The sequence below is a fragment of the Scyliorhinus torazame genome, chromosome 18 (assembly GCF_047496885.1).
Source record: "Scyliorhinus torazame isolate Kashiwa2021f chromosome 18, sScyTor2.1, whole genome shotgun sequence".
NCBI lineage: Eukaryota > Metazoa > Chordata > Chondrichthyes > Carcharhiniformes > Scyliorhinidae > Scyliorhinus > Scyliorhinus torazame.
This window is the reverse complement of record NC_092724.1, coordinates 54,641,782-54,666,095: the sequence shown is the minus strand read 5'-3', so window position 1 is coordinate 54,666,095 and position 24,314 is coordinate 54,641,782. Positions and strand designations below refer to the sequence as shown.

Sequence of the window (24,314 nt, the reverse complement as noted above, 5' to 3'; positions counted from 1 at the left end):
GGAGGACACAGGCTTCCACAGCAGACGCTAAGGTAAGGCTCTTTATTTTAAGAAGCTGCTGGCGTAGGCCACTGGAGGCAACGCCAAAAACAATCTGGTCCCTGATCATGGACTCTGTGGTGGTGCCGTAACCGCAGGACTGCGCTAGAATCCGGAGGTGCGTCAAAAAGGGTTGAAAAAGCTCCTCCTTACCTTGCAGGCGTTGCTGAAAGATGTATCTTTCGAAAGTTTCGTTTACTTCAGTTTGAAAGTGCTGGTCCATTTTGAGGATGACCGTGTCATATTTGGCCTGGTTTTCGCCTTCCTCGAACACCAGTGAATTAAAGACATCATTTGGGTGGGGGCCTGCGTAGAAGAGGAGCATTGCAATCTTCGAATCATCCGAGACATTCTGTTTTTCGGTGGCACGGATGTACAGGTCAAATCGCTGCCTGTAGAGCTTCCAGTTGGTGCCTAGGTTCCCCGTGACTTGCATCGGCTGCGGTTTGCCGGTGTGGTCCATGTCCAGAATGGCAGGTTGGTAGGCAGGTATCGATCCACTCCTGTACCATGTGGTGTTGGGTGTTCTAACACACAGAAGAGCCAACACAGTTGCAGATGGTACAACACTTGTTTATTTAAACTCACTATTTACAACTTGGTCTTTGCACTCTGCACGTGGGGGGCTCCCTGCTTGTGGTGTTTCAACAGCTCTCTCATGCTTCCTTCTCCCCAGACCTACTGACCTCCAGGTGTCGTGCTCGTGCTTTTTATGTGGTTGGTGTTCTTGTCTGTGATTGGTTGTGGTGTTGTGTACTCTGATTTGCCTGTTAGTGTGTCCATCATGATGTGTGTGTTTGAATATCATGACACCTCTGTCGCTGGCTGGTCAGATGCAGGCAATTAAAATGAACCTGCTGCCGCGTTTTGTGTTTATATTTCAGTGCCTGTCGATCTTTTAGCCAAAGGCATTTTTTAAGGAGGTGGATAAGTTGATCACCTTGTTTATTTTGGAAGGGGGGAGGGGGGGTTAAGGTAGCCAGGGTTGGGAAGATACTTCTGCAGAGAGGACGGCTGGCAACAGCGCCACTCACAATAGTGCCGGGTAAATATTCTGGGAGTCCGGTGGTGGTGGCAACGCTAAAGGTTTTGAGGCAGTTGAGGCAACACTTTAAGTTGTGGGTGGGTCAAGAGAGATGCCGATTAGGGGGAACCATAGGTTTGAGCCATGGAAGTTGGATGGGAGGTTTCGGAGAGGGGAGTCAGGGCATTAAAAGACCTGTTCCTGGGAGGCCGTTTTGCGAGGCTTGTGGAGTTGGGGGAGAGATATGGACTGGGGCAGGGGGAAGTATTTAGGTACCTGCAGCGTCGGGACTTTGCCAGTAAGGAGGCTCAGAGCATCCCGATAGCGCCGGCCTCCACGTTGTTGGAAGAGGCATTGACCACAGGGGGGAATGGAGAAAGGGGTGGTGTCAGCGATTTATGGGAGGATTTGGGGGGAGTGAGGACAAGGTGCCTTGGAGGGGAAAAAAGCTAAGTGGGAGGAAGAGTTGGGGGAGGGTATGGAAGGCGGTCTGTGGCGTGAGGTGCTCTGGAGGGTAAACGCCTCAATCTCGTGCGCGAGGTTGAGGCTGATACAGCTGAAGGCGCACTTCACGAGGGCGAGGATGGGCCGACTCTTTGAGAGGGTGGAGAATGTATGTGAGTGCTGTGGGAGGAGCCCCGCAAACCATGGCCACATGTTTTGGTCCTGCCTGAAGCTGGAGGGGTATTGGAGGGAGGTTTTTAAGGTAATCTCGGGGGTGATACATGCGAGTTTGGAACCAGGATCCTAGAAGCCATTTTCGGGGTATCAGACCAGCTCGGGCTGCAGGCGGGTGCGGGGGCAGATGTTTTAACCTTCGCCTCGCTGATTGCCCGGAGGTGGATCCTGCTAGGGTGGAGGTCAGCTTCTCCGCCCTGTGCCTTGGCTTGGTGGGGGGGACCTGCTGGAATTTCTGATGCTCGAGAAGGTGAAGTTTGAGTTGAGGGGGAGGATGGAAGGGTTCTACAACTCATGGACATTGTTTATCATGCACTTACAAGAATTGGATGCCATTGAACATTAGGGGAGGGGGGCTAATGGAGGGGGTTGAGCACCTTGTTTAAGGGATGACCATTGATTCTCTATTGATCTTTTTGTTTTGTTGCTTTTGGAAGGGTTGGGTGATGTTTGGGTTTGTATGTCGAAGGGGATTGATATTGTATTTGTTATTGTTGGTTATCTTTTGTTGTGGATTTGATCAAAATGTGGAAAATTAGGAGAATAAAAAAATATTTTTAAAAAACATAAGCGGCTTGGTGAGTTGCTGTGATGCATCTTGCCGATGGTACACACTGCTGCCACTGTGCGTCAGTGGTGGAGAGCGAATGTTTTAGATGGTGGATGGGGTGCCAAGCAAGTGGGCTGCTGTTTCACTCGTTTGAATGTCCCAGCTTAGAGGAATGTGGCAGAAAGCTCTGCTTTCTGGTAGATTTCTGAAAAGAGTTATGTCTGGGAGTGTAGGGACCACAACATAAAGATCTTATTGTAATCCCGCTCACAGCAGCCATAATCCAGACTGACATGTCCTGACAGTCTTTACAGTGTTTGGCCAAGGCTCTTACTGTAATTGCACAGACCTAACCTGTGGGGAGATATTAATTTCTCAGGTATGGCCATTGTTGCCGTATGGCCATTGTTGCCCATCTTTAATTGCCCTCAGGAAGGAGGTGGTGAAGCTTTTAGAAGACACTGCAGCCCATTCCATATAGTTTTTACACAGAGTTGCAGGATACCTATCTAGGCATTATGTTCAAATCAGGAAATGATGGTGTACTGGACCCGAAATCCAGTAAGGGATCTAGGGTCAAATCCCACCATGGCTGGGGGAACTTGAATTGAATTAAATATGGAATCTAAATTGCAGTAGCACAACCTCCTTAAGGGACAGTCTTTCACGGGCCACGTGACCCGCTTGGGACTATTGTGTGGAACCCCGACCAATGGGGGAAAAGCACGGGGCCGGGGCAGTGTGGACCCGAGTCAGGAGTAAAAACCTGTATGATATACCTCTGTGCCTGTATATAGTTAGGCTCCATTGTTTCCAATAAACCTCTTCATTATACAAGAAGCCACCTCACTGATACCTTGTGCGATTACACAAAGTTAGTCCAGCAATGGTGAACATGAAACTATCCCTCTGAAGTGGCCTAGCCACTCAGTTCAAGGGTCATTCGAGATGGGCTACAAATGCCGGCCTCGCCAACAGTGCCCACATTCCATGAAAAAATAAATTTACGAGAAGGCAATAAGTGACCGGGAAGTGCTGCTGACCTCGCACGCCTGCTGGCTTTGTCCTTAGACGGGGATGGCCATTAAGGAAGCACTATCTAAGAAACCTCGCCAAGTTACCCATTTTAGAATGTGTAACGGTTCCCTTAATTCTCTGACAAATTACGGCAACACATTTGATATGTTTATTTTCCGACCACAATGGACATTGAGAGAGAATAAAGGGAAACGGAGATGTCGGGAGCATCGTATGTCCAAGGTCATAGGGTTGCACAGAAGCTGGGAGGGCGGGGGGTCTCATTGGCAAATGTGGGAACTACTTTTGAGTTCTCACTGCCATCACAGCAACATAGCTGGATAGGGCTGGAATGGCAAGTCCAGGATTTTATCTGATTTATACAGGATGTTGTTACTGGGTGTCAAATGGAAAGATTGTTCTATTTTGCTATATTTTTACCCCCCACCTGCCTGCAAAGGCAAAAAGGGAAATAAAGACACTGATCAAAGAGAATATCACAGCATGTGGATCTCACGCCAGTGACAACAATGGCAGGAAGCATGCCCTGGGTGGTTTGGCCAAAATTAATCGGTTATTCATTTTATCCTCTTCCAGCCTTCCCTTTCCCTCCCCAGAGTGCGCTACATTGTTACTGCAGGAGTGAAGCTTCAGGTTTGACAGCAGTCACCAGTGATGTATGTGCACTGCGTTACCATGCACGGCCTGTAACAGCAGCATGCCAGCTGAACCCAATCCTGCCAGTCTTGGGCTGACCCCCCCACATTTCCGACAGAGGGACAGGCAAGTCAACAGAAGAGGACATGATGGCTAATTTCCCTCTCTCAAGCCAAGGGGACCTCATGATCAATCTTAGGACGTCAAATACTTTCCCATGCATTAACCACATTTAATACGTTTCCTCAAAGTGGTCCGTGAGCTAAGAATGTGTCTATGTGCGTGGGTCTGTGTGTGTCTATGTCACCCCCCCTTATAATTTCAACTTAAAAATAACCAGCAATCTAAGCTTTATTCTTCAGCAAGATAAAGGTTGATTTATTACAAAACTACTGAAGAAAGTTACTCAAGTAAAAGTGATAAATGTATTAACTAAAATACAGATAGAAAGATTAAAATGTTGACAAAGAAAAATAAATCAGTCTCTGTGAGGTATAATCGTGGGCCTGTGGCTTGAATTCCATTTTTTTCCAAAGCGAAGGGGTCAAAACACGAAGTTTGGGTTAACCGCTGTGATGGCTTCTGCAGTCGACATCTGCATTTTTTGCAGCTGGGCTCAGCAGTCCAGCAGGTGTTGGGGGCGAGAGAAGCTTTCATGTACCACACTAGTTCTGCAGTTATGATGTTTGAGCAGAGTAACAATTGGATGACTTCCTTCTTTGACTCCCAGTGGCAGACTCCACTGATGATGCATCCCAGAGTTCTTCCTGGGGATTATCCATAGATTGCTTTCCCACAACCAAGAACAAAAATGGCTCCTATGTTAATTTTGATGAAGAACTCTTCCACCTGGTAAAGAAGTTAAATATGTTGAGGTCCTTTGATGTCCTTTCGTAAGGGCGGTACGGTGGAGCAGTGATTAAGTTAGCACTGCTGCCTCACAGCTCCAGGGACCCAGGTTCAATTCTGGCCTTGGGTGACTGTCTATGACTGCTTGGGTTTCCTTTGGGTGCTCCTGTCTCCTCCCACAATCCAAAGATGTGCAGGTTAAGTGGATTACCCATGATAAATTGCCCCTTCTTGTCTAAAGATGGGTTACAGGGATGGGGCGTGGGAGTGGTCCTAGTCAGAGTGCTCATTTGGAGGGTTGGTGCAGACTCGATGGGCCAAATGGCCTTCTTTTTCACTGTGGGGATTCTGCGGGATTCTATCTCACTTCTCTCAGAAGACACGTGCTTTTCACAACTTTTTAGGTATTACAATGGAGGAGTATTTTGCACTTTAATGACTATTTAAAGGTTTGAACTAACACAGAAAGGTCCCAGATTGTCTGTCCCTACTTACAATTTGAAAAAGACTTTTAAACTCAGTGTAAGGATTTGAGGACAGAAATGTGCTTTCAAAACAATTGTCCTCAAAATCTGTAATATCATTTTTTTTTTAAATTTAGAGTACCCAATTATTTTTTTTTTCCAATTAAGGGGCAATTTAGCATGTCCAATCCACCTACACTGCACAGTTTTGGGGTGGGGGCGAAACCCACGCAAACACGGGGAGAAGTAATATCATAATTACACGTTCCTGACACCTGATTAAGATCAGCTAATTCAGAATTAACTGCCAATCAAACATCAAAAAGTTTCACGTCCGGCACCAACTGAGCCAATGATGCCCAAATCTTTGTCTCTGTGGATCACACATTCTGCTCAAATCCATACTGCTACAATAGAGGGCAAAAGTTTACACTTTGGGTTGGCGACCCAGCATTCGTGTCAAATATGGGTCCTGACCCCTGACTGTGGCGGGAGCAGCAACCAGATATCAATGTTGTCTGGACTGGCCCATTAGTGACCAGAGGGCACGCTCGCCGTCCAATTAGATCTCACTCGAGACTAGAGCATAAAACCTCAGCCGACAGTGTCAGTACCTTACTGAGGGAGGGCTGCATTGATTTGAGTGGTGGGAGTGCCGATTTTGATTCGATGTAAACGACTCCGGAGCACTATTTTGAAGAAGAGCAGTTCCCTGTTGTCAATATGTGCCTTTTGACCAACATCACAAAGAAACAGACTGGGAGTTATTTGGGTCAGGGGGCGAAAACCTGCTCTAAATGACTTCTGCGCTCATAAGACATGCCTGTTTGAGTTTCCAAATTTAGCATGCAATTTTGGTCTGAATTGCTCATTACAATAATTTGCACATGTCAGGAGATGCTAAACAGACATCTGCAGGTTTAACCCACAAGTGTTAATTTGTCTTTTTTTTTTGGAGCAACAGATATGGGGGCTTCACACACACCAAAAGTATGGAATGCTTTGGCTGGCCTACAGCAGCAGATTGCAGGATGTCCCAGGGATAGAGAGGACAAACATATTCTTGTATGTGGCACAGTGGCACAGTGGTTAGCACTGCTGTCTCACAGCGGCAGGGATCCGGGTTCGATTCCGAACTCGGGTGACTGTGTGGAGTCACCCAGTGTCTGTGTGGGTTTCCTCCAGGTACTCCCGTTTTCTCCCACAGTCCAAAGATTAGGTGCAAGTTAGGTGGATTAGCTATGCTAAATTGGCCCTAGATGGGGTTACAGGGATAGTGTGGGGTTCTGGCCTAGGTAGGGTGCCCTTTCAGAGGGTCAATGTAGACCACATGATGGGCCGCATAGCCACCTTCTGCACTGCAGGGATTCTATGAATTGAAGTCCAGCGGTAGAGGGATGTCTCTTACTGTGGATGGGTGGGGCTGGGAAAATGAGAGGATACCCCCAGTATCTAGTGCTGCACTGCCTGGCCTGAAACACCTCTGTCATTCCACCTCCAGATCAAGGGGGCATCCTAGCAAGATGCCATTGACCAAGCATCCCTTCTGACTGGAGATGCCTGCATGGTGTCCAAAAAGGTGGAGCAGTGCATTACTCTTTGTTTTTTTGAAGGTGAAGTCCTCAGAGAATTTTCATAATAAATATTGCTCGTGCCTTGAAATCTTGATGAAGAAATTCTAGCGATGTGCTTTGGAGGGGCCTTCTTTTCCGCTCGAGCACCAATGACTAATGACGTGGTGAGGATCCCTATAAGAACTTTTATGATCAAATCACCTTATTAACAAGCCTCCAGGAGGCTGTTGGTTTCAAGTCCTTTACCAAGATGGCGGCTTGCGCTAAACACAGGCTAAACCAACATTTCAGCTCAAAACCTCACCCCTGGTCAACTTGGAGGCGTTTTAGGTGCCTAAAATATTCATTGAAACTTGTCCATGTTACCTAGTCATTATTGTAGTACCGTTTGTAGGACACTGCTGGGGTGCAAACTGGCTGCCATATTCCCATATTACAACTTCAAAAGAGAATGGCATTGGTTGTGAAGTCCTTTGGAACAGCCTCAGCTTGTAATAGGCACTAAAGGAATCCAAGTCTTTGGCCAAGCTAATAAGAAATACAAGCACAAACAGGACAGAGTTGCCTGGGCGAGAGGGCCAGATTAGGAACCAGTTTAGCTCAGTTGGCTGGACAGCTGGTTCGTCATGCAGAGCAAGGCCAACAGCACTGGTTCAATTCCCGTACAGGCTGAGCATATTCATGAAGGCCGCACCTTCTCAAACTTGCCCATCGCCAGAGGTGTGATCCTCAGCCAGCTCTCCCACTCAAAGGGAAAAGCTGCCTATGCTCATCTATGATCTATGACGACTTAAAAGAAAAATAGGGCCAGATTGCCAGTGGCCTTAAAGCCTCAGACTGGCCACTCAGTACTCCATCAGGTTGATTACAGGGCCAAGATCTCTTCACTTAATATTTGATTGGCGCAAGAATATTATAGATTCTGTTGCTTTCAGGCCAAAGAAATCCCTGGATTCAACAGATGGGAAAACTTAATGAGGTTGATCAATGATGGTTAGATCCGTCTGTAGTTTTAGCTCTATCCTTTTCATACCTGCTGCACAGTGCAGTGCTGGGGATGGTCTTGTGTTGCTGTGTGACTATACACTGGGCTGCTGAGAGTTCAGGGGTCACAAATCAACACAGCTTTCCCGACTTTAACTGGTACCTGAGGATTAGAGTGAATGTGGAAAAACAGGCTGTTTCAACAAAACAATCACGTAAAGTGAAAACCTGTTTTGTGTGTGAGAGAGAGAAAGATAGGCAGGCAGACAGCGGGTAGAGAGCAAGAAGGAAAGAGAGTGAGGGAGAAAGAAAAAGAGGGTAAAAAAGGGAGGGGCAGAGAGTGAGAGACATGGAGGAAGGGAGAGACACTTAAAGAGAGGGACACAAAGATGAGCCACAAAGAGAGAGAAAGATAGACCGTAAAAGAGGTGGTGACACAGAAAGAGATAAACAACACCCGAGATAATGGCACATGCAAAGAGAAATCAAAAAGTCAGATAGAATGACGGATGTCCACATCTACACACACAACAAAGTCACCATCAGTAGCAAAGAGAACCAAAATAAATGTACTCCTGATGCAGTTTAATGGTGGAGGCCTGCATTGTTGAAATTATTTCTCTGAATATCATTTTTGAAAGGCCTCATCCTGCTTTGTGAGCCTCACAAAACAAAATGACAAAACTAACTGCAGTACTGATAGAAGCCCACAGTGAACTATTGTGCAATAGAATGTTTGCACGTACAGATTTATTTCTGCATTGCCAACGAGTGTTTGAGAACCACAGACAATAAAAACCCAGAGGACTGGACAATCACCCTCAAAATAATTTGTCTCGGAATGCTTTGCGACAGTTTGCTGGGGAGAATGCGGGCGAATAGGTATTGGCTGAATTGTTCTTGGCTGACACACAATGGGCTGAATGGCCTCCTCTTTCGTGACCACCTATGAGGGGGGTATTTTCCCGGCTTGGAGATCTCACCTTTAGAGACAAGGTCCTGACGAAAAACAAAAAGACATGCCTCACGGGCGGCACGGTGACGCAGTAGTTAGCACTATTGCCTACAGCGCCGAGGACCCATGTTCGATCCCGGCCATGGGTCACTGTCTGTGTGGAGTTTGCACATTCACCCCACAACCCAAAGATGTGCAGGTTAGGTGGATTGGCCACGCTAAATTGCCCCTTAATTGGAGAAAAAAAATGGGGTATTCTAAATTTATTTTTAAAAAGCTATGCCTCACATTTTGTTCCTAAGAACTACAGGATAACTTCAGAAATAAACTCGGTGGGATTTGAGACACCAGTGGTCATATTGAGTTCACTCCTTCCACAGACCAATCCCCCATACCAATTTCTTTGTCAAATAAGCAACAGTGAAGAGCACCATTAAAAAAAAGGGAAAGTTAGTTGAATTAAAGAATTGAAGTGAAAATTGTTCAACATTTATTCATCCAAGGCCTGGAATGCAGAACTGCCTGCTACATCCAGTTCCAGGAAATCTTTAAAAAGTTAGTTTGAAAATGAGGAATTTTAAACGTAATGGGAAGCAAGCAGGGAAGATCCACAATGGAGAAAAACAGGAGCAGAGATTTGGTGGACAAATGGGCAGATCCCATGTGTTGGAACAATTGACAATTTTGTAGCTTTGCTTGACACCAAGTCACGCAACACGGTGCCTGCAAATACACACAGGCACCAGCGGAAGCACCGCGACCTGAAGGGCAATCCTCCAAAGAGAAGCAAGGACTTGCATTTCTTTCCTCAGTTTTGTTTCTTTGAGAGAGAATCTCCAGTCATTTTGGCACTTCTGTTGTGCTTTCTTTCCTCTGTGCTGATCCCCAGGCGATCAAGAGGACCCTGGGGTGATTTGAGTTGCACGCACGCTAACTTTGGCAATGGAAAGATTCTCCACTCACCAGGGAAATGAAGGCATCGCCGGTGAAGTCATTTTGTGCAAAGAATGACTCACTCCAGTCCATTTAATTACTGTGAGTGTTAGTGTCTTTTGGCTCGAACGCCTTGTGCCTGTTTATTTAAACCACCTGCGTCATTCTTGCATCTCGTCAACTGCAAACCCCTCCACCCCAAACATTTTAAATGACAGGTTAAAATATCAACTACACAATGCAGTATGGTGCAGGACCACCTCATTGGCAGAAAATAACTGACGTTGCATTCAGAGCGGGGAGAAGCTGTGTCCTTTAATACATCATTCCCTTCAATGTCATAACAACCGGGGTGGGCTAACCAACTTAAATTTTAGCTTATACATGTGCACATCAGACAGCAAACTTTTGGTTCTGTTGGCAGGGAAAGATATTCAACTTCATTCTTCCCCGTGCAATGTAAATTCATTTTGATCGGTCACTGGGCCTCTTTGGGAGTGTAAAATGTACTAAGAATGTAGTTTCCTGGGAATCACTACTCCCTGACATCCCAACAATAGCAGCTCCATGTGAAATAAATTGTGCAGAGTGCAGTGCAGAGAGGCTGAACGCCACTCCCCCATCATCCCCAAATATAACCCCCCCCCCCCCCCCCCCCCCGCCCCCAAATTAAGTACTTTTGACGTGCAGGCGCTGTTGTCATATAGGAAACAGAGCAGACGTTTATGCACAGAAAGATCTCACAAAATAGCAATTTGACAGAGAATGTAAAATCATGCAGGGTTTCAATAGGGTAAATAGTTAGAGTAAACAAGGACAGACGAGACATCTTGTGGCACAGTGGAGGTGTATCTCTGCCTCTAGGCCAGAGGCAATGGGTTCAAGTCCCACTTCAGGACTTGATGGCAATGGTTCATATTGTGACCAAACAGGTTGATGATCCATCTGTAAATCCTCCCTGTACACCAGGCGGTAAGAGGGGGAGAATTTCCTGGTCAGACATACTGCAGAAGGCAACGGGCATCATCATGGAATAATCCATTGTCACCAACCCCCTCTTAGGGAATGGTACCTGAAGGGAAGGAGGAAATATGGAGAAACCACTCTCGGTGGCTGAATGGTCAATACCAGAGGGCACAGATTTAAAGTCAGTGGCGAAAGAACCAGAGGTGACACCATGAAAATCATTTCGTGGTTAGAATTTGCAATGCACTGCCTGATAGGGTGGCAGTTACAGTTTAAATAGCATGCTCCAAAAATGGAACTGGATTAACACTTGAAGGAGAAAAAATCATGAGGAGATAGAAAAAGGGGCGGGACGGGGGGGGAAGGAAGAGTGGGACTAACTGGACTGATCTTTGAAAGAACTCACGGGCCGAAGAGCCTCCTTTTGTGATGACCGAGCGACAATTATATGTGATAATGATCAGATAATCCGTGGTTGGTTAGGAAATGAATATTGGGCAGGCCACCAGCGAGGGATCTCCTCCTATTCAAAATATAGCTGCGAGATCTTTTACATTCTCCGAGGGGGAAGGTGGGACTTGGTTTAACATCTCATTTGAAAGTTGGCACCTCCAACGGAAATGCTTACAGAATGGCAAGAGCAGTGATTAACAATGCTGCATTGACGCCCCATGTAAAAACACATTTACTTTGACCATGATGTAGAGGCAACTGGCTGTGACAATGGGGAAGCATTCAAAACATCATCCCCAGCACCCAGCACTCACACAAAATGGTTGCTAAACCAAAAGGTAGCTGCCATCACCTTCAGTGTTTCTTTAGCAGCAGAGAGGAAGTGGCGAAGGAGGGCCCAGTCCGACCACACCCCAATCAATGATACAAGTTGGAGCCAACTCAACGGTTTATCCAATGTTGGTGGCCAGCAAGGCATAACCTCTTTCCTCCCTCAGTTTTCCCTTCCTCAGAAAACCTTCAGGCTTTTCGAGTTCTTGCTCAGTGCTTGCCAACTGTACAGTTAGCCTGGTGATTCTCAGTGACAAACTATTCATGGATGGTGAGGTGCATTTTGTCTAAATTGGAGGGTTAAGCAGCATGCCCGAGTGTTCAGGAATGGAAGCAGAGTTATGTGCTGAACTGCCCTCCTGAAACTCTGTACAGCAGGGGCAGCTCCTGAAATCCCAATGCCGCCATACACTGAGCGGGGGTTATGTAACTGGGGGTTTAAGAAGGGCGGACATTTCTGTCCCTCAGCCTTTCTCCTTAGACACATGCAGAGGATTAAAACCACAAGAATGCCTGGGGATAAAACCACCATGGCCATTTCCATTGAAACACCCATGCTTCAGCTGGTAGCATTCTCAACTCCAGAGTCAACGGTTCAAGCCCCATTCCAGGAACTCGAATCCTTTAATGTAGCTCGTCATTCCCAATGCAGTACGGAGTGATGGCTGCACTGTTGGTGGCGCTGTCTTTCAGATGTGACATTAAACCGAGGCGCTGTCTGCTTTCTGAGATGGCCGTAAATGATCCCATTGTACTATAGTGAAGAGAAGCCAGGGATTTATTCAATATTTGGGCCAATATTTATACCTCAATTGGGAAGACAGTAGGTGCATTGGGGAGACTGTAGGTGCACTGGGGAGACAGTAAGTGCAATGGTTCTAAATGCCCAAATGTAACAGGGCTATTCAGGAAAGGAGAGACACAGAAAGCAAGAGACCACAGGTCAATTAGACTAACATCAGTCATTGGCAAAGTGTCGGAATCCATTACTAAGGAGGTAACAGAGGACATTTCTTCTTCCGTTCTCTATCTGAAGGCAGGTCCAACACACAGTGCCATGACCTCGGCAGGGAGGCAAGAATGAGCAAGTTGGTACTCAACCTGTTTGACGCGTTAGGAGTGCACCTCCCGGGCAGCACGGTGACGCAGTGGTTAGCACCGCTGCATCACAGCGCTGAGGTCCCAGTTCGATCCCGGCTCTGGGACAATGTCCGTGTGGAGTTTGCACATTCTCCCCGTGTTTGTGTGGGTTTTGCCCCCACAACCCCAAAGATGTGCAGGGTAGGTGGATTGGCCACACTAAATTGCCCCTTAATTGGAAAAATGAATTGGGTACTCTAAAAAAAATTTTTAAATGAGCGCACCTTCCTTGCCATCAAGTCCTGAGATGCGACTCAAACCTAGAACTTCTGGCTCAGAGACAAGGCCCCCAAGCAGGACATTTGGAAAATCATGGTGGCATGGCGGTACAGTGGTTAGCACGGCTGCCTCACAGTGCCAGGGACCTAGTTTCAATTCCAGCCTTGGGTGACTGTGTGAAGTTTGTACTTTCTCCCCGTGTCGGCGTGGGTTTCCTCCGGGTGCTCTAGTTTCCTCCCACAGTCCAAAGGTGTGCGGGTTCGGTGAATTGGCCATGAGTGGGCCATGGCGGGAGTGGGTCTAGGTACGGTGCTCTTTCAGAGAGTTGATGCAGACTCTGTTCCAACTCAAGAGACTACATTTTCTCACATCACTTTTACTTCATTTGTCAATTATTTGGAATTTGTTGCCCCTCATTCTTGATGCTCTCTTGAGTTGGAACAGTTTCTCACTATTTACCCTGGCCATACCCAGCCATAAGACTAATAATAATAATAATAATCTTTATTGGTGTCACAAGTAGGCTTACATTAACACTGCAATGAAGTTACTGTGAAAATCCCCTAGTCGTCACACTCTTGTGCCTGTTTGGGTACACTGAGGGATAATTCAGACTGTCCAATTAACCTTACAAGTATGTCTTTCGGGACTTTGTGACTAGGCTAGACAGAGGTCTCTCAGGGAATCAAGATATATTTTAAATGGACAGGAAAGTGGAGTTGAAGTTTTGGCTCAGCCATGATCGTACTGAATGGTGGAGCAAGCCTGCCGAGCCACACGATCTACCCCTGCTCCTATTTCTTATGTTTTTTGTGGATGTAAGAAGCAGGATAGCCAAAGGGGAACCAGTAGATGTAGTGTATTTGGACTTCCAGGAGGCTAATAAGATGCCAGATAATAGGTTACTGCACAAGACAAGAACTCATGGTGTTGGGGTGATATATTAACATGGAGGGAGGATTGGCGAACAAAGACGAAGCAGAGTCAAGATAAATGGGTCATTTTCAGTTTGGCAAATTGTAACTAGTAGAGTGCCTCAGGAACCAGTGCTGGGGTCTCAACTATTTGCGATCTATATTAAATGAATTGGATGGAGGGACCGACTGTATTGTTGTCAAATTTGCTGACGATACGAAGATAGGGAGGAAAGCAAGTTGTGAGGAGGATACAAAGAATCTGCAAAGGATAAATGAGTGGTCAACAACATTGGCAAATGGATTATAAGGTAGATGAGGTTGTCCACTTTAACAGGAAGTCTAGAAGAGCAGAATATTATTTAAATGGAGAAACCCTGCTTAATACTAGGGCACAGAGGGACCTGGGTTTCCTCGTACATATCATAGAATTTATCATAGAATTTACAGTGCAGAAGAAGGCCATTCGGCCCATCGAGTCTGCACCGGCTCTTGGAAAGAACACCCTACCCAAGGTCCACGCTTCCACCCTATCCCCATAACCCAGTAACCTCACCCAACACTAAGGGCAATTTTGGACACTAAGGGCAATTTATCATGGCCAATCCACCTAACCTGCACATCTTTGGACTGTGGGAGGAAACCGGAGCACCCGGAGGAAACCCACGCACACACGGGGAGGATGTGCAGACTCCGCACAGACAGTGACCCAAGCCGGAATCGAACCTGGGACCCTGGAGCTGCGAAGCAATTGCGCTAACCACTATGCTACCGTGCTGCCCTCTCACATGACTCACAAAATGTTAGCATGCAGATACAGTAAATAATTAGGACAGCAAATGGACAGTTGGCCTTTATTGCAAGAGGGATGGAATATAAAAGTGGGGAAGTCATGTTACAGTTTACTGGACATTGTTGAGAATGTACCTGCAGTATCATGCACAGTTTTGATCTCCTTACTTGAGGAAGGATACACTTGCATAGGAACTAGTTCAGGGAAAGTTGACAAGGCTGGTTCCTGGGACGAAAGACTGGTCTGATGAGGAACATTAGAGCAGGTTGGGCCTGTACTCAGGAATGAGAGGTGATCTTATTGAAACATTAGATTCTGAGGTAGTGCGACAGAGTGAATGTCGGAAGGATGTTTCTTCTTGGGGAGAATCTAGCACCAGGGCCCCATTTTAAAAATTAGGCATCTCCCATATAAGGCGAGGATGAGGAAGAATTTCTTCTCTCAGAGGGTTGTTTGCTTTTGGAATTCTCTTTCCCAGAGAGCGGTAGAGACTGGGTCATTGACTATATTCAAGGCTGAGTTAGACAGATTTTTGATTGACACGGGAGTCAAGGGTTATGGGGGCACAGGCAGGAAAGGTGGCCACAGTCAGATCAGCCATAAGCATATTGAATGGTGGAGCAAGCTCGATGGGCCAAATGGTCGATTCCTGCTCCTGTTTCTTATATGATAAAGTTCAGTTATTTGCAGAGACTGGAGAAGCAGTTGTTCTCATTGGCGCAGCGGCAGTTAAGAGGAGATTTGATACAGGTTTTCAAAATGGTGACAAGCTTTGACAGAGCGACTGTTTCAAACAGATAAAGGGTAGGTAACCAGAAAACACAGATTTAAAGGTATTTGGCAACAGACCCAGAGGGAACATGAGGAAGCAGTTGAAAGCAGCAAGTTGCGAAGATCTTGCACTGCCAGAAAGGATGTTTGGAAGCAGAATCAATCGTAACATTCAAAAGCGAATCTGATGAACATTTGAAGGGGAAACATTTCCGGGGTCGTGCGTCACGAGTGGCAGAATGGGCTCTACCAAGCTGGCATAGGGATGAAAGGCCAATTGGCCGTATTCTGTGCTCAAACGGTCACTGGTGGAGTACAAAGAAAGGTTGTTGAATTGTTGACCAGTGGCGCAGTGGTCAGCGTGCTGCCTCACGCGCCAGAGACCCGGGTTCAATTCCAGCCTTGGGTCACTGTCTGTGCGGAGTCTGCACTCTCTCCCCGTGCCTGCGTGGGTTTCCTCCGGGTGCTCCCACAGTCCAAAGTTGTGCAGGTTAGGTGGATTGGTCATGCTAAATTGCTCCTTAGTGTCCAGGGATGTGCAGGTTAGGTTGTGCGATTACAGGGGATATGGAGGGGTGGATGGGGGAGTGGAGAGTGCTCTTTCGAAGTGTTGGGGCAGACCCAATGGGCTGAATGGCCTTCTTCTGCACTCTATGATTCTAATTAGCTTAAGTAGTTGGAGGGGTGCCATGCACAGCTTCATTTGGGTGAGAAGTGGGGGTGGGCGGGTGCGGAGAAAAGGAAAGAACATTAAATAGACTTTCTACTATATAGATTTACCAGAATGTTGCCTGGTATGGAGGGCATAAGCTATGAGGAGCGATTGAATAAACTCGGTTTGTTCTCACTGGAACGAAGGAGGTTGAGGGGCGACCTGATAGAGGTATACAAAATTATGAGGGGCATAGACAGAGTGGATAATCAGAGGCTTTTCCCCAGGGTAGAGGGGTCAATTACTAGGGGGCATAGGTTTAAGGTGAGAGGGGCAAAGTTTAGAGTAGATGTACGAGGCAAGTTTTTTACGCAGAGGGTAGTGGGTGCCTGGAACTCACTACCGGAGGAGGTAGTGGAGGCAGGGACGATAGGGACATTTAAGGGGCATCTTGACAAATATATGAATAGGATGGGAATAGAAGGATACGGACCCAGGAAGTGTAGAAGATTGTAGTTTAGTCGGGCAGTATGGTCGGCACGGGCTTGGAGGGCCGAAGGGCCTGTTCCTGTGCTGTACATTTCTTTGTTCTTTGTTCTTTGTACTCATGATCTTTTGGTAAAGTTGGCCACCATTAAACGTTGAATGAATATAAGGGTTGGGCTCAGCTGCAAAGGACCGCTGCTGTGGAATAGCAGGCAACAAATGCATCTGGGCTAACAGAGGGGCCACTCAGGTGGGACACCAAAGGACAACTGGCACTATTGAACTGCCAGACAAAATAAACTAATTTTAATCTGCTGTCTTGCTCCGCTGGAATCCCATAACAGAGTAGGGTGGGGTAAAAGGCTTTGTGAGTTACCTGAACTCAACAGGCCTTCTTCATCAACCCCTTCCACCTTTGAAGGGTTAAACTAGAGGCGATTTGATCACTCTGCTGGAGATCTGGGGAGAGTATGAATAACGGCTCTTTGTTTCAGTGATTATTGTGTGCTGCCTCCCTTACGCCGAATAGATCACCCACTCAGTTAGTAAGTATTGCTGTACAGCATTGCGTCCACATCCATCAGTCAGTTCAATGCATTGTTCAGTTGCCTCAGGGCAGCCAATGGGCCCAGACACCCGACGCTCCCACCACCACGGGCACCACTGTAATGTTATTGAAAGATTCACAATCAGAGTGACAAAATTTGCTTTTCCACCAACAAAACAAAATGCATGCCTTAAAGGTACGGATCGGAGTCACATTACAATTCCTCCAATAAATAGCCAAAGGAAGCTCTGTCTGCAACCCATCGCCACCTGACTAATGTCAAGATGCAATTGCATGGGGACTAGCTACTCGCCTTGTATTTACAGACCAAATGGCCATTTTATCAGTTGTAAGTTTACATACTGAATGCCAAATGTCTGTTTGACTACCCAGACTAACCAGGGCATCACACTAATTCTGAACTCTTTTGACAACCATTTCCCCAGCTCAGCTGGAATGAGTTGATTGTGATCAAGAGTGAGGGAACACTGCCCAATTTCCCCCAAAGGACACTTCTTTTATTTCTTTGTAAAGTCAGCAGTAGGTAATAAGCAGGGTGTAGCAGCCGTAGCATCCTTCGCTTTTTCTCAGTGCCCCCAATCAAGGGGTTAATGAGCCAGTGCCCTCAGGAGATGGGGGCAGTGTTGGAGGAAGGGGGGGGGGAAACAGGAATTTTGCAATGAAATAATAATCTTTATTAGTGTCACAGGTAGGCTTACAGGTAGGTAGCAATGAAGTTGCTGTGAAAATCCCCAGTCGCCACATTCCGGCACCTGTTCGGCTCACTGAAGGAGAATTCAGAATGTCCAATTCACCTAACAAGCACGTCTTTTGGGACTTGTGGGAGGAAACTCACGCAGACACGGGGGGGACAGTTACATCAAAAGGTTTCACACTCTACTTCTGCAAGAAGGAATAAACTGTGAACGAAAGAGCACCTCTATATTCTTGGGATTTCTCAGAAGACTGCCCAACTTGTGGATTATTTTTAAAACATACTCACTCACAGTTGGTTAAACTCAACAGGCCTTCATCAGCCCTTTCTGCCTTTGAAGGGTTAAGTCAGTGGCTGTGAATTGAGAAGCAGATTACCTTGCTGGAGATCTGTCAAACGTGGTAGTTAATTTGCACAGAGCTCATGAACAGCAAGTATTGGCTAGTGAATTGCTTTATGATGCTGATGATTGTGAGTGTGTGTGGGGGGGATGCTGGCAAAGACCCCGAACGAACTCCCTATTCAAATAATGTCAATGATCAATATAACATCCATCTCAACAAGAGTACAGGGTTTTGGGTTAATGTATCTCTGACAACGCGACATTCCTCACTACTGCACTGAAAAGTCAGGCTAGATTGTGTTCAAGTCCTGGAGTGGGGCTTGAACCCACAACTTTGTGACTCCGCAGCAGAAATTGCTACAGGGGAGCACACGAGCAAATGCAGAGCGAGTTCCTAACCTCTTTGCCACTAGGTGACACTAAATGCAATTTACCATCTAATATTTCCACAGACTGCTAAAGACACCCAGTGGCAGTCAACAAAACTGCATCCTTTAAAAAATAAAAATACTGCATTTTAAAATTGCCATTTATGATCAGGAAGATCGAATATTTACTTAACAAGTTATTGCTGTAAGGGACAGTGAGGCAACCTCCCGCAACAATATGTGCCAGCCTGATACTGTCAGTTCTTGTCTCCTGTGTGTAACATTCCTGGCCCCATGGTCATCGAGTCATCACTCGATGGGACTCCCCGATTGAACCTCTTCACTCGCTGGCTTCCAGAGACCCTCCAACTCTTCAAATACCACCCAGTGTTCACCTGGCCTCTCTCAAGTAGGAGGGGATATCAGGTTAAAGGCACTGGGTTGGATACAATTGTTGAAAGTCATGTGTATTGAAAGGAAAAGACGATACAGGAGCAGTGAAAGGACACCACACAGCTCCGGGATCCCCTTCTTCCAAAGGCTGTAATGTGTGTGACAATGGACGTTGGAGCCCTGTGCTGAAAATGAGAAGAGTTCCCGGTGAGTTTGCCGGTGAGAACACTAGCCGGCGAGTGTGAGTGCATTGAAACAGCATTGGGGTAGTTGTCGCTTGTGCTTTAGCTGATTGGTAGCAGCGTGCGATTAAATAAGCCCAGTGACAGCATTGTTTATCTTATAGGCTTAATTTCATTCTCTGGCAGTCAGTTACTATTGCCCGCTGCTGCTCAACTCCACCAGCACGACCAGAATCAAATGAAATAGATGCCAGCAGGCTGCTCTGCAGAATCACCAGCGGGTGTCCCGCAGACTGTCTGGACATGAAAGCCGAAAGTCACACTTTGCGGATGGTCCACAAGGTGCTTGTTGCTTGGGAGCCTACAGTGCAAACCCCATTCTTTGTGACTGCTGGTGAGTCAGTCCCAGTTCTTTGTCTCTTGCCTGTCACAGAGGCAGCATGTCTTTCCCCATGAATGATGGGGAACACTGCCTCCACCCGTCCATTGCCTCCTCCAGAGATTTACATATACACCTCAGTGTGATTCTGTCAAACATCTACAATCAGTTATTCGCAGAGGGAATGCAGCAGGACATGAACATAACACTCTCGCTCCCACATCTCTACCAGCCCCCCCCCCCCAACCAAAATTTCTCTCTGCCTCTTCTCCAGACACTGATTCATTGCTGGCTTGTGATACCACAAGTTACAGGCAGCGGTCACCCTCTGGTGACCATGGGCACTGCGGGGCTGTGTTTCTACAAACCCAGCGGGCACCACTGGCTCTTGGTGCACACACCCAAACTCAGCCCAAAGCACTCACCCTGGTGCCACCCCCATCTCACCCACCCACCCAGCACAAACATGCCAGATCCGCAAAATCCAGTTTTTAAAAAATGAGTCTCCTCAGCATCAGGTGGTAGGCTTAATAAATCAGTCAGGTGAGACCCACAGCCCAGGCGCTAGGAACTCTCTTCTTCCTCTGAGGTCCAGTTAAGCATTAACAGGGGGCATAAATCAGACCCGGGGTTTCCCAGTAAGCAGCAGCAGGGCGTACATTAGGTGCACACGGATGCACAGGTATCAATTCATTTGTGGTCGATTTATAAAACAGGGCATGGCTTTGTAAAGAGGAAAGACTTGCATTTTTATAGCACCTTTCATATCCTCAGGATGTCCCAGAGTGTTTCACAGCCAATGAGATACTTTGTCAACTGCAGTCACTTCTGTGTTGTTGGAAAAGCAGCAGGAGGTTTGCACATAGCAAGTTCCCACAAACAGCAAAGTGACAGCGGCAAGATCATCTGTTTTTGTGATGCTGGATGAGGTATAAATATTGGCCAGAATACCGGGTCGGGACGCCCTGCTCATCTTCCAATAGTGCAATGGAATCTGTCACGTTCACCTGAGAAGGCAGATGGAGTCTTGCTTTGACATTTCGCTCGAAAGCAAGATTGATAAAACAGGACTGGGTTTCACAGTCGATTGACAATGCTGTCAGACCCATTTCAATGGCATTACCCGCCTTACCGAGTGCTCATTCACAATGAGTGCGGTTTCGACTTTGGATGGCCATTCCAATTTTCAGAATGTAGTACGCAGCCCTCGACTAGCACTGCCATCAGGCATGGCACCCTGCCGGACAATACGCCTGGTCTGGAACCAAAGAGGGTGCCACGCAACGGCGCAAGAATGGTGGTTCGATTGAAATCTGGAACAGAGTCTTTTAAAATTGGGTTTGTGCCATTCCTATCTGAAGTGGGCTCGAGGCCCGATGTGGGGTGAGACCTCGCTACGGATGATGAAGGCGGTAAGAGCTGACCTGACGAGCTCTTCTTAACGAAGGAAGAGTCAGCCTTTCCACAACACAGGGGCTGTTTAGCACAAGGCTAAATCACTGGCTTTGAAAGCAGACCAAGGCAGGCCAGCAGCACGGTTCAATTCCCGTAACAGCCTCCCCGAACAGGCGCCGGAATGTGGCGACTAGGGGCTTTTCACAGTAACTTCATTTGAAGCCCACTTGTGACAATAAGTTCATTTCATTTCATCTCAATACTCTCAGGGCTCCGTCTAAAATAAAACGTCCACTTGGCCACAGAGGGGCACTACATCTGCCCAACACAAAACACCTGGATAAAGAGCACCTGCCTGCTTGGTGCTGGCCAGGCAGCAGATTTCGCTCTCTAACCCTCGCAGTGCTCTTTGCTCCCACTAGAGTGAACAGCAAAGAGACAGAGGAAAAAAAAACAGAACAGTAATGAAAAATCTACTTCACTAACAATCAATTAAAATAATTAGTAACTTCATCCCCTAGGAAAAACACACCGAGACACACCACCAGATCAATTGCTGTTATCAAAAATTACTGCTTACCAAAGCTAGTGACTGTCACTAATGCAACGGAACATTGTTCATTCCCCACACAGCACAAGTCAATGTTAAATCTCCAGGAATACCTATTAACAAGCTCCTTGCACCAAAAGAGCTTTTGCTGGCTAAGTCCATGCAGGAATTATCTTGTGGTCATCTGTGGCGTGGGGAAGGGGGGGAGAAGTATTCTCCCCGAGGTATCTGAATTTCTCAGACAATACTTGTCTTTCTTCAACACTGTCTCTGAAGGTTAAATCAGAAGTTGTGAGGAAACTGTCCGGACATGAAGGGTTAATCGTTGTCTTTGTAAACCGATTAGTCTCACCCAAATCAGAAGGGGGGGGGGGGGGGGGAGAGAGAGAGGAGAGAGGGAGGAAAAAAATGAGAATATTGAAGTCTCCATAATCACGATTACAATAATGAATGCTAAACCTTAGCTCATTTTCATAGCTCTACTCTTTGAGGGAGAGAGAAAATCAATATTAATCAAATTCCTCCAATAATTTGCAGACAGACTTCAACATTAAAACATCATTCAGGGGAAGAGACTTTAATCTTCATTTAAAAGAAAATAATGGAGAGTTATTATTGATGAACCTTTGTTATGGCATAATAATACTGGCATACCCAATGAAAACAAACACATCCTTTAATTTTTTTACTTATCTTTCCCCAATGAAGGCATCGATCTCCCATATGGAGAGGTCAATGGAGGCGATTTTTCAAGTCTATTTTTGCCCCGACACTAACTAAATACAACAAAAGAGAGAAAGCTCAGTTGCAACAGAATGGATCCAATAACCACCCCATCTCCTCACGCGAAGACAATTCCCCTCGAGCCAAAAAGTGAAAGGAAGCGATCGCTTGCAATGTATATTGAGGCAGCAATCCGTGTGTCTATCTGATCTGTATCTATCCCTTCCTTAAATGTGAAGCTTGGCGGAGTTGCAGACAATCTGGTTAATGCATCAAACTGTCACGTCCAGTACTCAGCAATTCTTACCAAGCGAATGTTTCAACAGGAAAGGGTTCACATTATTTCCATGGAGTTAGGCTTGCTCTGTTAACCAACAAAAAAATAAGACAGGTCTCAGACCTGTCCCTCTCAGAGGGAAGAATTGCCACTCTCCATTCACGGGTCTCATTTCCTGCCCTTCCCCATCCCACAATGTCTTTTCCTGCAGAATCCGTCAGTGGGTAATGTGGGGACCGTCAACACAACTTGCAGACTGGAGGCTCCCCTTGTCCATCCCGATGTCTAAAATATTTACGCGCCATGGAGAAAGCAATGGGGCATTGCAAAGTAAACGTTAACAAACCGATCGATAGTTTCCAAATATTTAATCAAAAGCAACCCAGCAGAGGAGAGGCAAACATGTTTTATTATTATTGATGTTGGCTCCCTGAAGGATCCGCTGACAGGAGAACGAGCCTCTGCACAAAATAAAATCTTCAGGGGGCGAGATTTGGAAAGGCTGTCCTGCCCACCCATGGCATCTCCCTCCGTGCCTTCAAATAGTATCGTTCTTACCACCCCCTTGCCCCCCTCCCCCCTCGTCCATAACCTGCAGGTTCATTTGTGAAGTGCCCTGTCCGAGCCACAGTTCAGAACTCACCTGCCAAACCCAACAACCCCGTTTCCTTCCATCCTTTGCACACTCCTACCCAAGTCAGATGCACTGCGTCCATGCCCATTTAAACCCCTCACTCTCTCTCTCTCTCTCACACACACACACACCCTGCCCGACCGCTGCCCCTGGCTTTCCCCATCCCTACACACACACAATCACACAACACAAGGATTGTTTTTTTTTACATCTGCCTAGTATATCACCTCTGGAGTGCTGTAGGACAAATCTATGCCCACACATCCTATCCACTCTGTGCAAGATTTTTTGTTTCTTCCTTTTTAGAAAGACAAAAGTAAGCCAGCAAAAAATAAAAGCTCCTTGGCTTCAGTAGAAATTCAAAGTGGGGGGCATTTTTGTAGGGCAGGGGGCATTGCAGTCTCTCCTCTCCCACTCGCTGCAACACAAAAACCCCTTGCAAGAAATCATGTGCAAATAAAAAAAACCATCACAGCAGGAATACAAAGGAATTTAAATGCCCTCCCTCACACAACATCCCCCCCACACACATATCATCAAAGCATTGAAATGAGAGAGAAAGAGAGAATAAAGCATTTACCTGGTCAAATATTGCTGCTCTTCCTTTACATTTTCCTGGTGAATAATCCTTTATTTGCAGAACTGTGTAATCCCAGTGTGATTGTGTGCGTGTGTTGCTGCTTGCTTGCTGCTTGCAGACTCTCCCAGCTCTCAGCCTCTCTCTCTCTCCCTCTCCACTCTCAGCTGGAGCAAGTCACCAAGGGGGTGATGTCATTCAGAACTCCGGCGTCCTGACGTCACGCCAGCCGCACGTCCCCTGACGACAGCGCGCCGCGGCGGCGGCTCGAGGAGGGGGAGCGGACAGCGGGCCACGTGACAGAGGGTGTTAAAGTGACAGCGCCCCTTCTCGCTCTATTTCTTAAAGGAGCCTTTTTGCAGAGAATTGATCAGGATTTAAAATCAGCAATGCGAAATTCTTCCCCCCCCGCCCTCCCAACACCATGGACGATGTTTTGATCTTTATGGAAGTCAAACAAATTGCCAAATATAAAATATACAGATAAAACGATGGATACACTCAGCAGGTTGTGGCAGCAACTGTGGAGGGAGAAACCGAAAGTTTTGAGTGCAATATGACTTATCAGATATAAAAATGAGGCAACTTTGCAAATTAGCCTACATCCTAAATGTAACTGTATAGAGAGAAAAAGGGTCAATGTTTTGAGTTCAATATGACCCTTCTGTTCCATGGAAGGGTCTTACTGGACTCAAACCGTTAATTTTGTTTCTCTCTCCACATCTGTACTATTTTGCTTTTAATGGCTTTAGTGTTGCCAGTTGTGACTCAAGTTTCTTCACA

At 46.6% G+C, this 24,314-nt stretch overlaps 1 protein-coding gene across 1 annotated transcript in view; it reads right to left on the bottom strand.

Annotated features, from left to right (window-relative positions):
* The window catches only part of LOC140395214 (receptor-type tyrosine-protein phosphatase delta-like), a 634,165-nt gene extending 610,459 nt beyond the window's left edge, over window positions 1-23,706 (bottom strand). The window contains exon 1 of the mRNA XM_072482754.1: window positions 23,535-23,706. The gene's annotated coding sequence lies outside the window, so the exon portion shown is untranslated. The remainder of the gene's footprint in view (window positions 1-23,534) is intronic.
* Window positions 23,707-24,314: the final 608 nt, after the last annotated feature.